This window comes from Odocoileus virginianus, chromosome 12 (genome assembly GCF_023699985.2).
Source record: "Odocoileus virginianus isolate 20LAN1187 ecotype Illinois chromosome 12, Ovbor_1.2, whole genome shotgun sequence".
In the NCBI taxonomy this organism is placed as follows: Eukaryota; Metazoa; Chordata; class Mammalia; order Artiodactyla; family Cervidae; genus Odocoileus; species Odocoileus virginianus.
The window spans coordinates 18,381,220-18,394,842 of NC_069685.1; the positions used below are offsets into that span (position 1 = coordinate 18,381,220).

General features: G+C 34.9%; 1 protein-coding gene across 1 annotated transcript in view; it reads left to right on the forward strand.

Moving 5' to 3' along the window:
• SLC7A11 (solute carrier family 7 member 11) overlaps positions 1–13,623 on the forward strand; it is an 85,671-nt gene that overhangs the window by 30,782 nt on the left and 41,266 nt on the right. The window lies entirely within an intron of this gene.

The following is a 13,623-nucleotide window of genomic DNA, read 5'->3' on the forward strand; positions in this document are numbered from 1 at the left end:
ATTGGTCCCACAGTAGATTATTTCCCCAGTCTGACAGAGGTGAAAGGAGGAAATATTTATCTAGAGAGATGTTGCTTATACAGAGACTCAAATGATGAGTAGGTGATCCTTGTTGTTTAGCTGTTAAATTGTGTCCAACTCCTTTGTGACCCCATGGACTGTAGCCCGCCAGGATCCTCTGTCCGTGGAATTCTCCAGGCAAAAATACTGGAGTGGGTTGCTATTTCCTTCTCCAGGGCATCTTCCAGACCTGGGGATTGAACTCATGTTTCCTGCATTGGCAGGCATATTCTTTACCACTGAGCCACCAGAGAAGCCCCTGGTGTTCCTTAGGTAATAAAGGAGAGAGAGAAAGGAAGATAAAGGGAGAGGAAGGGACAGACTTTGAAGACAGGGAAACAAGTACAAAGGTGAGTCAGTGTGAAGTAACCTGGACTTCAGAGAACATGCCTAAAGGGTTGACAATTCAAATGAAGGTAGACTAAAGTTCTGGCGGCAAGTATATTGGAAGCTGATTAAATCAGTACCAGAGTTGTCAAAATTTTGGACACATAAACCAGTGCGTGTGCATGCTAAGTTGGTTTAGTCACGTCTGACTCCGCAGCCCTATGGACTGTACATGCCAGGCTCCTCTGTCCCTGGGCTTCTCCAGGCAAGAACACTGGAGTGGGTTGCCATGCCCTCCTCCAGGGGATCTTCCCGACCCAGCAATTGAGGTTAAAACGGTATTTCATACTATCTGATGTAACCTTTAAACAAATTACTTTACGCAAATTTAAACATGTGAAAGATTCTTTTATTGAGAAACATAAATTTGTAGCAATCTTTTTATCTTTATAACATACATTTACCAGAAACTAGTTCTTTCTAGCATTACTCTGAAATGATAAACTACATTTTGACTCTACATCTGTTGATTACAGAGATAAATAGGTTGCTCTGTTGTTGTTTTTTAAATAATTAGTGTGTAAGTGGCAATGTGGAGAAAAGACTTCTCTTACTAGATTTCATGTAAAGTATTTATTGAATTTGTTTTGTGTTAAAGAGATAGCTATGGTTTATGGCTGTCTCTTTTAAGTCTAAAAACATTTTAAGAGACCTATTGCTAAAATCCATTATCAGAGATAATTTCTTACAAAAACAAGGGCAAACTGTAGGTTTGGATGTGAACCCATAATATAACATTTATGACATGGGTACCTCAGTGGCATGGAGATAATTCATATTCCTTTTTTTAATGTTATTTAATAATTTAAGCATAGGTTTTGTTTTCAGTGTATAAAACAAAAAACTATTGTGCATTTTAAGCATATTTAAGACTATTTATGCCATTATTAGCTTGATCTGAATTTCTGATGTATTCTGTCAGAGAGAGATGCCAGTCAAGGATTCTGTTTCTTTCCTTTTCTTTTCCTTAAAGAGCCTTAGTTTCACACATAGACAATGTCCACGATCAATATATAAACAAATACTAAAGAACTTTGATGTATTGGTTCAATGATTTTTTGTCATCATCATTGTTGTTGCAAAGAGATTTCCTCATCTCAAAAAGTAACCATAATAATGACATGTGCCTTATTGGATTGTAGTAATGAGTTGATATGTATAAAGTATGTAGATTAGTGACTTATTTTTAATCTCTACACAATTGGTGGTTGCTAATAGTTTTACATTCTTACTTTTGAAACAAGGTAAAATGTTACTCCCATAAGAATGTTTTTTAGTTTCCAATATATCCTAAGCAATTCTTTTTCTCTGGTGTTTTTGAAAGAAATACAAAAAAATTATTTCATACCATATTGAAACTTGTTGTATAAGACTAAGGTTGTTATCACTGGTTACATTGGATGAAATATTGTCTTTTATTGCAAATCATGGTTCTGCAAATTTCATTAACTCTTCCTAGAATATTTTTAATTTAAAATTATATTTTAAGACCTTAAACTAAGGAACTTTTCAGGAGAGAGTACAGATCCCTGGATTTTTAGCTTAAGATGATGAGTGACTGCCAAGACTTCAGCTGAAGAAAGAAACTTCTGATTTCTTTCTATTCTTTTATGTTAGGTACTCAGATATTCCATTTTCGCATGGAGGATTCTTTGTAAAACTCAGACAACACATTTATTTTCTCAGAATCAGAATATGAGAAGTCTGTAGCATTCCCTTAATAGAAAGTACTATGGAAAGTATTAATTTGTAATATTTATTTATCAACCAATATTCAATGTATTAATTTTAAAAATAATATTCCTCTGAAATGTTGACAGTTAGTCCAAGTCTTTTAAAACTAAGTCTTATTTTTTTTTTTAAAAAACAGACTGTTTTGGGAAATATTGATGGTTGAATATAGAGAACAGATGGTAAAATTATGCGGACCTTGTCCAGCTGTGTAATTTGTATTATTTTGTAGGGAGACACAGCTCCCAAATACCTTTAGTTACAAGGGAGAATAATTGTTATTCCCTCTCCTTTGTGATGTGCTGAGATAAATCTGCTCCCCAATCAGTCATGGCTGCGTGTATCCAGGTAAGCTGTAATGGGCAGCATTCTGGCAGCTGGTGAAATGAATCATCACTGTCCTCTTCCACCTAGGCAATATAATCCCCCTAGAATTGTGACCTGATAGAAAAAGAGATCATTAATTTAGATAAGTGAAAATAGTGATGTGATTTAAAATATATAGAATGTAGAATAAGATTTCATGATCGCAATTAGTTACCCTTTACATAGAATTTAATTTCAGTGGAAATCTTTCAAATTAACTAACACTGCTCTATGGAATAATTTCTGAACTGCTATTATGACTATGACTTATAGAACAGTTCCTTAATGTAGCAAATGAGAGATAAACTGGGAAATTAATGGAATCTTAATAATGGAATCCAAATAGCTCATTACTTCTTTCTTAAATCTCATCTATTCTTTAAAGCTTATAAAGCACTAAAATTTAGGGCAAAATTCCTGTTATATGATTATATTCATAGTGTTAAAAAATGTTCCCATGGTGTTTCTTAAAATTTATGTTTTCTTCTCTAAAAGTGGCTTTGGATCTATGGTAGGAGTTATCATTTAGGAGTTATTAAATATTTTTATGTGAAAACACAGTGATTATCATTAAAATTTTGCAATATAAAATTATTTCATTTAATAATTATTTATAGCATGGTAACTGGCTCCACAAACAATAAATATTAGAGGAAGAATCCTATTTTGAGGAGCACAAATGTGCAAAGTTTGGACCATGAAGGTGATATATAGTCCTAAGGAATATCTGAATTTTAAAATGATATTTTCCCCCCAAATGAAGTGTGCAGTAGTAATAATTGCTAATGTGTATAGTTGTTCTTAGAAATCAAAATGTTTTTACTGAAAATATAATGAGTTTTTGCTTCGTGACATTACTTTTCTGGCAACTGTGCAATCTATCATTGTTCAAAAAGTTACATGGTGCGAAGAACATATCATTGAGATGTATAATGTTTGTAATCCTGCTTTCAGATGGATAAATCATGTCTTGTGTTGATGAAAGCCAAGAAATGGATTGCTTTAGTTTGACCTTGGGGGTCTGAGATTAGTCAGTCTGTCTATTAGACTTGTTCCAGTGCTCTTCTCACTTCATTTATTCCTTCTGTTCTGAAGAGTTGGAAATAGTAGACTTGAAGGAAGTCAGTAAGCCTTGATATCATCTGTCATTATTGAAGAGCAGGCTATCAACATGCTCTGATTAATCAGCTTTAATAGAAGGTTTAAATAATCAGAATGTCAAGTTTAATTAATACTTTGCTTGCTTTCAATTTGTATTAATTGATGCCTGAAAGTCATCACACCTTATACCAATGATAATTTAGAAGAGGAGAAATTTAGTTTGGGAAAAATGCCCAAAGACCTTTAAGGTCCTGGGATCAATCAGAGTGGTTCATAAATGGTCCATAACCATGTTATTTACATTCAGTTCAAATGATGCAGTCTTAAATTCTTAGTATGTATGTTTTTATCCTTATTGATTTGTAGTAAGCCAGAGTAAAGGCATTTGTTAATAATATTTTATGATTTTATACACCTATTGCTTATAGGACATATGAAACTGTTAATATGATTAAAATCATAGAAAAATAAAGCAATTTAAAAATTGTCCAAACATGCTGAAGCAAAATTGCATGATAAAACATTAAAAGTTGACTTGAAATCTTTTATCTTGCATTTTGGCATTTAAAGGATGTAATTTTATATGAAAGACAAGTGCTAAATGCTTTCTAGCTTTCTAATGTAATAGTTGCTAGAAAATATCATATAATGTATATATGTACAGATTATAGTAATATTGTTTTGTGATCTTTTTAACATTAAAAAGTAATGTTATTTTCATTCTTAGAGTATTTCCAAGGTGTCTTTTATAAATGCTCAAATGTTATATGTTTTTAAGGTATATAAACTACCTACTGTAAGTAAATGTATCTAGAAAAATATGGATTATTAAGCAGAATTAATTTGTAAAAGTTTTCACCACATGAGCTTCTTAGACATGATGTCTCCTAATGAAGCTAATTTGTAAAACTGAATTTATACCCAAGTTTACAAAGATTTCTTTGGCAAAATGAGGCATCTCTTTATTAATGGCAATAAGGCATTGCTAGGATTATTTTAATATGTGACAGTGTTTCTCTTCAGTTGTTGAAATAATTGAAACCTAAATTGAAATCATTCTACTTTATGTATTTCTTTTGGAAATATATCTAAAAAGTTTGGCAGATGTATTTTGAACTATTTTCAGAGTAGGAGGATAATTATGCTGGTTGAGCCACTGAGGCAAACAAAAGATCAGGATTTGTACAAATGACACAGGGAAGAGCTGATTCTGTGTTCAGAGAACAAGGTCACCAAGGTACTCTTCCTTGCCTTTGTGCTGTCTAAAAATTTCTCTCTAATGGAACATGAGGCTGATATACCCTGCAATCACAATTTTTGCATTTTTCAGCTTCACATATGCATAAAAAATACATTTGGCTCAACCCAGTTTGTTCATGTAAGGCTAAAGTGTCAAATAAGTGTTGCAGAAATTACAGGATTATGTTATAATATTTTACCAAGCAGTAATCAAAGAAGACAGGTATTAATCCTTCGTGTACATTGTGGAAGACATTTAGAATTTTTATTTTTTAATTTTTAGGATTCTAACCCTATTATGAGGCAAAAATCTGAAGGTGAATGCTTTTGACTGTTTTATGTCCTTTCATTTTAGTTGTCTCTAAATTTGAATTTTACCTTTTTTGAAGTTTATATTTTGAGTCTAAATTCATAAACTCATGTCTTAGGAACAATAGTGGTGGTTCTACCCCATGTTTCTGTTTCCATTAATTATATATAAAACAAGAGACCACAAGTGGTATGATGAATAGAATAAAAGAATTTCAGAACTAGAGGGGGACTTTGCATGCTGTCTAATCTAACGCTATGAATCTCCTCCATATCTTTAAACAGGTATAATTCATATAAGAAACATTGGGAAACTTACTGTAGCCTTTTTGAACTGGGCTACCCATATTACTTGCATATGTTGATTATCAACATGCTAATGTCTATAAGCATTTAAAACTTTGATAAATTGTTGGCTGGCTGGCATAAATAAGGTGGGTCAAATGTCTTAGCTTTATTAGGTACAACAAGGTCCTTTGGGGGCTTCCCTGGTGTCTCAAGACAGTGAAGAATTTGCCAGCAATGCAGGGAGACCCAGGTTTGATCCCCAGATCAGAAATGCCTCCTTGAGTAGGAAATGACAACCCACTCCAGTGTTCTTGCCTGAAGAATTCTATGGACGGAGGAGCCTGGTGGGCACCTGTCCCTGGGGTCACAGAGTTGGATGTGACTGAGTCAGTAACACTTTCAAATGTCATTTAATTCCTCAAACACCAGATGTTGCAGAGTTAGAATCCTCTTATCTGAAAGGAAATACCTTCTGTAATTAGAAGTAATGTTGGTCACTAGATTGTCTCCTGCTTTTGAGTTCAACATTGTAGGAGCTCCCTTCATCAATATTCCACTTTATGCAAGTAAGTTACCCTTCTCTATGCCTGGATCTGAAAATCAATGATTGTACTCAAAAGATGGCTTATAACTAAATTTTACATTCTGGATTATACTAGGTAAAAACTTCTTAGAACACTAATATCTAATTCTTGAACTGCTGCTTGGTATTCATTCATTCATTAAACAGTGTTTGAGGTTCTCACAAAAATAGATGGATATCCCATATTGTTCCTTATGGGAAGAAACAAGATGTATCTAGGCCACTAGCTGTGTGCTTGCCATGCCCTGAAATAATTTTGACAATTTTGTTCTAGTCATATTCAAACATTGACTCAACTTGTCGGTCTACTCAGGAAAATGAGCAACTTTTGAATTTGTATAGGTGTAAGCTAAAATTGTATTCCAATAATGTGAACATCTAAGATGAACCCAGTAAAGTTGAGACTTTCCGGTTAAGCAATATTTACTTCACTTTTATGAACTATAAAAATATTTACTTATGGAATCTTTGAAAATAGCATTTGTTCAGGGAATAAAAATTCTAATGCTGTCTCTACTTAATGAGATGTTTCACCTTGGGCAGACCTCTAAATTGCTTCTGAATTTTTATTTACCCCCCTTTAAATAGAGGGTATTAATCCCTATATTGCGGTTCCCATGGGGCTTTAAGGATAAAATATATGAAAATCAAAAATGTTAAAGAGCCTGACAAGTGATATACAAACACCATCTACAACTCAAACCTATGTTCTTCAAAGATTAGAATATTTCATAATCTTTGGAAAAAATTAGAGGATTAGCATAATTTTTTTATGAACAAAGGTGCCTTTTCAACACACATGACCTATTAATCAGCTTGAAAAGTTGTTCTGCACCATCAGCAAAGTGCCCAGTTATTAGTAGTTAAAGGGTTCAGAAGATGATGAGAACTGCTTTTTATTTAATAGTTTCTAACCTCCCTCAGGTGGTAATAAGCTCATGCATCTTAATCAGAATGAATTTCTTGGCAGGTTTTTTATTTTTTTTCCGTCTGAACCAAATATTTGCATACCCACACCCATACTGTCCTCATCACTCCATTGGCCAATTGTGGTGCTATAACGGATGAACTATTTGTATTTCCAGTGCAGTCACCTATTTTTAGGTTCCCTCTCTTCCCAGGAAACTCCTTTATGAAATCTGACAAACAGGTTCTTGATCTGAGTGGCTGGTATCATGTACTGAACTTTTTATTCCCAGAAAGGAAACTATGGAATTGGCACAAAACAGGAGAATACAAGTGCTAGTTTAGCCCTGAAAGGTGGTGTGTGTATGTGTGTGTGTGTGTGTGTGTGTGTGTGTGTGTGTGTGAATGTTCACCTAACTTAAAAATGCACTATTAAAAATATGATACTTGTTATCTAAGTAACTGATGGGTTACTTCAGAGTAACACTTCACTATTTTTAGCAATATAATGTGTCTTATTTCCATTCTTCAATTGAAAAAGCACATAGAAGTGAATTAACTTCTCATGGCCATGTAATTAGTACATGAGAAGACTAGGATTATAATCCATGTTTAGTATAATAATGGACTCTATCTGGCTGCAGAGTTTTTCTTTTCTTTTTTTAAATTCAAGTATAGTTGATTTACAATGTTGTGTTAGGTTCTGGTATACAGCAAATGTGATTCAGTTATATAAGTATACATATATATATAATTCTTTTTAATATTCTTTTCATTATGGTTTATTACAGAAAATTGTATATAGTTTCCTTTGCTATACAGTAGGACCTTGTTGTTTATCCATTCTGTATATAATAGTTTGCTTCTACTAGTCCCAAACTCTCAATTCACCCCTCTCCTCCCTCTTCCCCCTTGACGAGCACATGTCTTTTCTTATGTCTGTGAGTCTGTTTCATAGGTAGATTCATTTGTGTCATATTTTAGATTCCATATATAAGCAATATCATGGTATCTTTTTCTTTCTGTCTTACTTTGCTTAGTATCATAATCTCTAGGTCCATCCGTCAGAGTTCTTCTCAAATACCAGCTACTCTCCTTAGAGGCAAAACAGATGTGACCCATGGGTGTGCAAGGTGATGGTGTAATGCCTAAGGATGTAACTTGGCTCTGAAAGAGGAAGTTTGGAGAAGGGCAGAACCTAGAAGGCTAGAATAGGGAAGTGAAGGCATCTCTGATAGGGAATGGGCATGCACAAAACCATGGAGCTGTTTGGTGGTTTTAGGGAATATTGTGTGGACTCCTTTAGCTAAAGCAAAGGATTGTGAAGATGAATAAGCAGACACAGTGGTAGTTAAGATGTGGGTACTGGCGTGAGGTGAGCTTTATCCTCCATTACAAAAATTTAGGGCCTGATCTAGAAGCCCTATGGGATAGGGTGGGTGGTGGGTATGCTGAATATTTTTGGTGTACATGAGGCAGTGTTTGGGGAGGATGACCCTGACGGCATGTTCAGTGGGTTTTCTTTTTGTGACATGTATAGAGTTTAAAGTGAATTACAGTCGAAGGAGTCACATTTCATTCTTCTTTTATGATTTTTTTAGTCAGAGTACAATTTACAACATTGGAGCTTTAAATGTTGTTTAGTTTCTGCTGTACATTGAAGTGAATCAGCTATATGTATCTTAGAAAAGGTAGTCGTGTCCTGGACTTGAACCATTGCTAGAGTCAGACAAGGTGGAAGAGAAAGTGACAGAAAATTCTATCAAATAACACCTTAATCTCTTCACTGCCCAAGCTTAAAGATATGGACTAAACTACTTAGAGATAAAGAGTGAGTCAGCATAGTCTACATATAACTCTCCTAAAAAATATAGAATTGTCTTTTTTTTAATATAAAAAAAAAAGACCAATAAAAGACCATACCAATAAAAGAGCAAGTGAGGCTAAATTAAATGAGAAGAGGGTTCATTTTAGAATAAAATTTCTGTTGTTATGTGTTGAAACAAAGAGAATTTGGTTAGGCATTAGAATTATCAAAATCAAGCTAAACGGGTTATCATTTAGCCACAATGATTTAGATATTCAGGTTGAAAAAAGTCAGAGGCACCATTGCCTAAACTTGCTTCCAGTTCTATAATACAAAGGTTCTCTTTTTAGATTAGTGAATATATAGGAACCAATGTGGGGAAGTATATACTGCATCAGAGGTCTATATTATTGGGGGTGGGTGTCACATACTAGGAAGATAGATGAAATCCAGAAATCCTTAGTTAGATTTTTAAGGTCAAATAGAAATCACAATATTGTAATTATCCTTTAATTAAAAAAATAGTTTTAAAAAAGAAATTCTATATCAGAGTTTGGAAGTATTTAAATAAGATGTGTTTAAAAAATCTGGCATTCAAACATTTGGATTCTAGAAAGGGGTGTAAGGACGCAAGGAAAATAGCAGTGCCAGTAAAGGACAAGAGTTGGGCTGGGAGGCAGTTAGCGCTGCAGGCATAGTGAGATTCACACTGGGGTAGAAAAAGCTCTGAAATTGAAGGAAGTGATGAGGAGTCTGGTTCTGGAGATACTTAATTTTGTGTTTGTAGCCACATCCTTTATCTTCTCTGAGCCTTTGATTTTTCAGCTGCAAAAAAAGAAGGGTAGAATAGCAAATTTTGAATTTTCTGTCAGCTCCAGTATGTTCTGTGATTCTTATAGATGACGTGCAAGTACCTAGTTTAACAAATAGAAGGTATTTGGGGAGCATGGCCAAGGGATGAAATTTATGAGATCTCTCTGAGGAAGAAAAAGTGTCAAGAACACGGACAGAGAATGAGATTCTGTGACCAGTTTCTAGATCACATAATGATTGATAGATTAGACAGGACTAAAGTTTTTGAGTTACTTTAGAAGGTGGTAAGAAGTTTGGATGGACATGTGGGGGTAATAAAACCAGATTGGCATCCACCCTCATCCCAGTGTGAGAATTTATCAGACCTGAAGATCTAGGGTGAGATACAAGTTCTGAAAACCGACTCATTGGGACCACCTTAACCACAGGATCTTATGATATATGGAGTGTGCCAAGAGGAATATAGATTTTAATACACTTGTTAGGATGATCAGTAATCTGTGATGATGAACCCTGGATCTATTTACTAATTTTATCACATATATGATAGCTCTATTATCTTAAGTATTAGACATTTATGATAATTAGGTTAGAATTATTGATTTATTTAGGATTTTATGCTTCCTACCTAAGGAATAAGAGTTTTTTTGTAATGACTTTCAAAAATGTATTTTCATTCTTCTATTCATCTGTTCAGTGGGTATTCTTATACTTATCTTGCAAAGTTTCGGTGACAATCAGAAATAATTTCTGATTATTAATAATCTGACATTATTTTGCTCATAGTAGATGCTTATTTAATGATAGGCCACTTACTTTTTATTGTTGTCATCAAACATCATGTCATCAGCTCTTTTGTAATCCAGTAAGGGTTATCAGATCAGGATTTGTAAACTTGGGCCAAGTGTTTCTTTTCTTCTGCACTGCTTAATTGTTGGGTTCGCAATCCATTATGATAAGGTAAAAGACATCCTGTTTGAAGTGCTTTGCCATGGGAAGCAGAAATTATCTCAGTCTCTGAGTTAGGTTTTTCTGAGCTCTGACATTGGAGGCTATTTTTCAAAGACCTGAAGTATTTCATTGGTTTTCTAAGGAGACTAGCTCATAGCTTTTAAACATCAGATGATTCTCCCAACTATTTACTACTGTACCATGTTCTCATACCCCACTTTTAGGTATTCTTTCTTCCTCTCTTAAACTTACAAACGTGTGACAGATAGAAGTATCAAAAGCTTAACAATAATCATTACTGATACAAATTTGTTGAGAATGCAGTGATGAAATACAAAGGCCACTATTTTATATGGTGTGCTGTGCTTAATTGCTCAGCTGTGTCCAACTCTTTGCAACACTCTGCATTGTAGCCCCCAGGATCCTCTGTCCATGGGATTCCCAGGCAAGAGTACTGGAGTGGGTTGCCATTCCCTTTTCCAGGACATCTTCCCAACCCAGGGATCGAACCCAGGTCTCCTGCATTGCAGGTGGATTCTTTACCATCAGAGTCACCATATATTTTTTATGGTAAGATATACTATATTATATGGAAGATAATTTGTGAAATTAAGTCTGTGGCATAGTGCTCAAATATTTCATAATATGTGAAAAAGCAAAGCTTATAATATACTCATGTACCATAAAATGAGAAAGAGACTAACAATTATAATGCATGATTTTTATAAACTGATCTGTTTCCAGAACCTGGTAGTTTGCCTATCACACTGAGCTTTTTATAAGCATCTGCTGTCCCATTCATCTAAGGCATCTCTCTCTCCTTTTGGCCTTTCATGATGTCATTTTTTTCTTCCTTTCCAGTATTGTACAGTCAAAGTCATTCATTCAACAATAGATTGCAAAGCATGTAGTAATATCTCTAAAGGGCTAAATTGTTTCAATTTTCATGCTACCTCTGTGTAAAAATAGTTCTCTACCCATTTACCTTCTTCCATTCACACATTGGTATTGTTGTGACCCAGTTTATTAGACTAACTCACTGTCACAATTAACAGCACAATGAACTTGACCTTCCTAAACGAGATCAGTCCTGGGTGTTCATTGGTAGGACTCATGTTGAAGCTGAAACTCCGATAATTTGGCCACCTGATGCGAAGAGCTGGCTCATTTGGAAAGACTCTGATGCTGGGTAATATTGAGGGCAGGAAGAGAAGGGGATGACAGAGGATTAGATGGTTGGATGGCATCACTGACTCAATGGACATGGGTTTGAGTAAACTCCAGGAGTTGGTGATGGACAGGGAGGCCTGGCCTGCTGCGGTTCATGGGGTCACAAAGAGTTGGACTTAACTGAGCAACTGAATTGAACTGAACTTGACCTTGAAAAAATAAACCATGAAGGCCTGGGGTGTTAGAACTGGAAGGAAGGTAGCCATTAAATTTTCCAACCCTTTCCTTGTAAAGATAAAACAGTTGAAGTCTGTTGTTGGATTGCTAGATTAATTTGCTTGTGTTTAGGAGTTTCAGTCCTGATCCCTTTCCAGTCTTCTTTCTAAACACTTAATGATGTTTGAACACAAATCTAAGAGAGATGGATAGGGCAAGATTGTAACCTTGAAATTGTTAACAGTTGAGGGGAGAATATAATCATTAGGAGTCCCCTGTATGTCATATGAAAAGAGAACAAAACGGCTTTTCAAAAATATTAACATTTACCTACATTCAACTTTCTGAAACTGTTATTCACACACGTAATGAAAGAAGTCCCAGGCTACTTGAATTAAGTATTCTCTTCCAGGTCATTTATTGAAGGTCTTTTAGTTACAAAATCAAAACAGAAGCTTGATGATTAGGAAATATTAAAATATTAGGCCATTATAAGGAAATGGTTGGGTTTTTAAAAAACTTTTCTCTAATCTTTAGAGATTGACTAGTTCTTAAAAGAGTTGTGAAGTCTCTCTGAGGGGCAATATTTAATTTCCCCACACTGATATTTTCAAACAGTCAAAATCTCACTTCCTTTATTCTGGCCTGAGGCAGGCAAAAGAGAAATTGATATAGAAGACATGATTAATTTTTTTTTTCTTCTTTGAGTGAGAAAATGAAAAAAGAAATGAATGAGATAGATAGCAAGAGGAGGTCATGATTCTAAAAGACTGTTTTCTAGCTGCTCGGAGTCTGATAGAAGAAAGGTTAAATGTGTTTTAAATGTATGTATTTAGCAACTGATCCTTATAATGCCATGTACTCTTGCCAGGGAGAGGGGATCCAGTGGCAAAGATTGGGGGCGGAATGGAGCTGCAAATTAAACTCAGTGATGTCTCTGTCTAGGCCATGAGACTGTCTTTCTGCCAAGCCACAACCTGAACTCTGAACTGCAGCAAGGGAGAGAGCTTCCGCTTGAATATGTAGGTGCTTTCAAACTGTCAAATTTATGATGCAAGTCTGTGACTAAACAGAGTGGCAGTTTCCTGTTCTCTGAAAGATAGTGCTAATTCAGTTTCTACTGTGGTTATTTCAATTAATTTTTATTGGAGCATAGTTGCTATTTCTATAGCAACTCCTCCCAGAAGTCCCCCACCTCTCAGTCTGGCCTCTCCAACTCCACGTGGCTAGTCCCGGGGCACCCAGGAACACAAGATACCCTGTATCTCGTTCTCATAATTCTCCTAACACACCTCGTTTATTCCATTTTTAACTGGCTAGGACACTAATTTCCATGTGTAGTTGTGGTCAAATGATTTAGTCAAGGGATAGACAGAAAATTTCTTTTTATGTCTTCTGTACCCTTCCAGGAAATGTCAAAGTAAAACTTTATGATTTTCATAGTATTTTCAATAACAGTCTATAGTCTCTCCCCTTTATTTTAATAATAGATGATCATTTTAAACTATCAAAAATATGTAGAAGAAAATTAAAGTCAGATATCATCTTATGATTAGATCAAATATAAGTACTCATTGAGAGTTTTTTTTTTTTCCCCCCACTTGTGTGTGTATCTGTGCCATGCATGTATTAGTAGAGATACATATACAGAGGCATTTTGCTTCATAACCTTGACATTTTAGTATGTATTTACTTG